At 39.1% G+C, this 4,169-nt stretch overlaps 1 long non-coding RNA gene across 1 annotated transcript in view; it reads right to left on the reverse strand.

Moving 5' to 3' along the window:
- LOC107739420 (uncharacterized) overlaps positions 1–1,211 on the reverse strand; it is a 4,670-nt gene extending 3,459 nt beyond the window's left edge. The window contains exon 1 of the long non-coding RNA XR_001639995.1: positions 1,140–1,211. This is a non-coding gene — a long non-coding RNA (uncharacterized LOC107739420). The remainder of the gene's footprint in view (positions 1–1,139) is intronic.
- Positions 1,212–4,169: the final 2,958 nt, after the last annotated feature.

The following is a 4,169-nucleotide window of genomic DNA, read 5'->3' on the forward strand; positions in this document are numbered from 1 at the left end:
GGGCAAATTAGCGTGTAAGCATAATGTGTAGGGTTTGAATTGTATCAATTCCGATTCTGATTCCGATTCTGCTTATCGATTCTGATTCTTTTCGATTCCCAGTTTCGATTCCAATGTGATTAAAAAATTATATCAAACATATTTATTCTGTCTCATTATTGCAAAACATTTAGTTGCAGCTGAATACCATAAACAAAAATCAGCAGGCCACATAAAAACTGGACTCGTTATAAACTGAGTTTGTTTGTTTTTTAATGGGGACTCTGGTTCTCTCCAGATTCTTAAGAAAAAAATGAGAGAACTAATGTACGAAGCGCACACAGGAATCGATAGGCGGAATCGACACTTTAATTTTACAACAAGTATCTGATTCCTGAACTTAAGTATCTGATTCTGGAACTGGAATCGATTTTCGATTCCCAACCCTAGTAATGTGAGTGGATATTTGAATATTTATGCGGGTGATTTACTGACAATGTGAGGGTATTTCCATAATGACAACCGCGATCTACAAATTAGAGTCTGGTTTAAGACATGCTTTTTTGAGGCAGTTAATAATGGCGTAAATACCAGTAAATTGACTACCGTCAAACCTTAGTAAATCTTGTTACGTGATCCATTTTAAACCGCAAAAAAAGAGGGTTTTCACTGGTGCAAGCTATTAGTAAATCTGCTGGCCCTTAGTATACTATATCCTTAAACAGTGTATTCCTTGAATCATACAACAACAGGAGAAAACAAATCAGTTTTTCAAGAAAATATTCTTCATTTATTAAAATTTTAAACAGTTTGAACAGTGTTCCTGTATAGTAATCAAACTGACCCCGTACACTTTTGATCCAATAACTAACCCTTACCCGCAAATGTGTTGTATATTTACAAATAAGCTTTTAATCATTGTATAACATCTATTACAATCATTTGTAGATTTTCAAGAAGTGCATGATCGTATAAACTGAAAGTTTCTTGACATTTGCAGGCATTTCATATTACATTAAATAATGATTTTATTAAACATTACTAACCATTAAGTAATATTTAATAAGGGGCTAAAACTAAAAAACAAACAAACATATCAGTTAGGTTTTCCAAAATTAGCTAAATTTAAGAACCATTATTAAACCACATTTAAGTGTTACCTTGTATGTCTCGGGATAATGTCCGTGGAGACCACTGTCAATTCAGCAAGTTGAGCTCTTACAAGAGATCTGACCTTAGATCTGCTTGTACAGACTTAACTTTTGGGTGTGGACCACTTGGTAGAACATTCCAATATCACATGAAACATACTCTATGCCAAGCAAATCATTAGTAAGTTTTATTTGACTTCATATCGCACTGAATTATTATTGTTATCTCTTTAACTGTCCTGGAATTTAGTCCATCAAAAGAATAGGATTTCAGGGGGAAAATGAAAGAAAAAGCACATGAAGCAAAGGGACACTGTGTTCTTTGTCTGCTTGCCATGTAGGCAAAATTTGCCTTTCAAAACCAAAGGTAAATTATTCAGGTCTGTTAGGTAAATGAGAATATACTATGACAGAATATGACTGTTTGTTTATATGTGTAACTCCAGTCCATCAGTTCATCTTGTCAGGTGAAAAGTTGTTTTCGTAATAAACAAATGAATCATTAAGCAGTGGTGGACGAAGTACACAAATCAAGTACTTGAGTAAAAGTACAGATACGTATAATAAAATATTACTCCAGTAAAAGCAAAAGTACTCCTTTTTCAATTTTACTCGAGTGAAAGTACAAAAGTACTCAATTTTTAATGTACTTAAGTAAAAAAGTACTTATAGATAGATTTATTTTGCAATTTCTTTTATATAGGCTACTTAATTAAATTTTATATTAGCACATATTTTTTATAATCCTACTGCTCAAAATACCTGGGATTTTCCCAAAATAACCACTATATGGAGTCAAGATATATTTTTGTTGTTGATATGGACTACGTTGACGAGAGTGATGTAGTAATGTTCACTGTGAAGCTTACACTGCGAAGTACCTGAGAGAAAACAGATTTGACCATCTGATTTTCACCAGTAAGAAAAAAGTGTTTTAAAGCTTGTTGTTTTGCAGAACATCACAGTTATATATGACATGACAATAAGGCCTGAAGTTAGGAAGAACATTTTAAGGAAAATATAATTATATTTTCATAATGATTTTTTTTTTCTTCTCAAACCTTGTCTGTGGTGTAAAAACACCCCTGGCCAAATGCCCCCAGAGGACATCACTTCCCACTTTGATAATTACTGTAGTTACCATGTTCTGAACATCACATCCTTTCTTTTTCCCTCAGATGTAATCTATCTAGGTGGTTGAATAAAAATATTTGGACTTTATATCTAAAAATTACCTAAATTAAAGTACAGATACGTATAATAAAATATTACTCCAGTAAAAGCAAAAGTACTCCTTTTTCAATTTTACTCGAGTGAAAGTACAAAAGTACTCAATTTTTAATGTACTTAAGTAAAAAAGTACTTATAGATAGATTTATTTTGCAATTTCTTTTATATAGGCTACTTAATTAAATTTTATATTAGCACATATTTTTTTATAATCCTACTGCTCAAAATACCTGGGATTTTCCCAAAATAACCACTATATGGAGTCAACATATATTTTTGTTGTTGATATGGACTACGTTGACGAGAGTGATGTAGTAGCCTATTAGACACAATATTGTCTGATTTAGCTAAATTGTGTAAACAAAAATATTACCTATAAAGCCACAGAAGAACTGTTGTGCATCTCCTAACAAAACCCAATAGGTGTTTGACTTGAAGCAGCACAGCACTGACCATTCTGTGTATGACATCAAAGTACCACGAGAGCAAATAGAGAGCATTTTTGACATTTTTGTTTTGATGTAAAAAAAAATCTAGCTGTTTTGCTTTTTTGTTAAAGCAGTGTTGCTGTTGTAAAGTTCCCTATCTCTCGGTCACTACGAGTTATGTCGTGACTCAACATTATGCGGTCGTACTTGGGAGCCCGAATCCTCTCTGATTAAGAGAAAACGCCAATGAAATTTGGCTAGTGGATTTTGCATACTGAGCCACTCCCCGTGCATACGGGTATAAATAGAATTCACCAGGCGAATTCTCTCGGCTGCTGGAAGAAGAGGCTGTTCTGGGTGGCGTTACGGCACAATCAGCGCCCTGTTAATTCAGCGATTCCCCTGGGCGCTTCATCTAAAAGAGCAATTTCTGAGCACGGACGGCTCGCGTCTTTTTAAAGATGCCGTTCCGTCCGTGTCCTCTTGCAGTTGTTTCCTATCCTCTGTCGACAGCCACGATCGTTGTCTTCAGTGTCTGGGCATCCAGCTCGCTGAAGCTGTGTTCGTGGATGGTTTATGCGTTCACTGCGATCGCGCCTCTCTCTCCTCATGTGGATGGGAGGGGCTCCCTCTGTCACTACCCGCGCTGGCTTCTCTGCCACATGCAGAGAACCATCGGCTAGTGCTCTGGGCGATCTGAGGGCTACAGTGAGAGTCTCTCCACCGGGCCAGTCCCCGCGGACCTCTCACTCCTACCCTCGATGGCGGGGTGGCTAGGGGGTACGTTGACATTCGCCAGGTGGAGAGTGCGGTTGTGGTGCACCTGTGCCCGCAAAACGCCACCACCTGGAGGAATCATCCTCATCTCCCGTCCAAAGCATGTAAGCTGATGGCGGCTCACCGCCAAAGCTGCAGTCCTGCGGGCCAAGCTGCCTGTTCCCAGCATGCCATGGCTATTCTGCAAGTACACCAAGCCAAGGCACTAAAATGAATGCACGAGGGTAGTACCGACCCGAGGTTGATGCAGGAACTGACGACTGACTTCGCCCCCGGGCGAAGAAAGTCACGACGCGGTCCCTCGGGAAGGCAATGTCCACGTTAGTGGTCCAAGTGTGCCATCTATGGCGCAGCCTTGTTGAGATGAGTGACGATGACAAAGTGCGCTTTCTTGATGCTCCCATCTCCCAGGCTGGGCTATTCGGCGACACTGTCGAGGACTTCGCCCAGCAGTTCTCGGCAGTGCAGCAGCAGACTGAGGCTATCCAGCACATCCTGCCCTGGCGTGATCCTCCAACTGCCACCATTCTGCCGCGGGCCACGCCTCAAGGCAAGGCAAGGCAAGTTTATTTATATAGCACATTTCATACACAATGGTAATTCA

Source organism: Sinocyclocheilus rhinocerous, unplaced genomic scaffold (assembly GCF_001515625.1).
Source record: "Sinocyclocheilus rhinocerous isolate Xijiao unplaced genomic scaffold, SAMN03320098_v1.1 scaffold16728, whole genome shotgun sequence".
Classification (NCBI taxonomy): Eukaryota; Metazoa; Chordata; class Actinopteri; order Cypriniformes; family Cyprinidae; genus Sinocyclocheilus; species Sinocyclocheilus rhinocerous.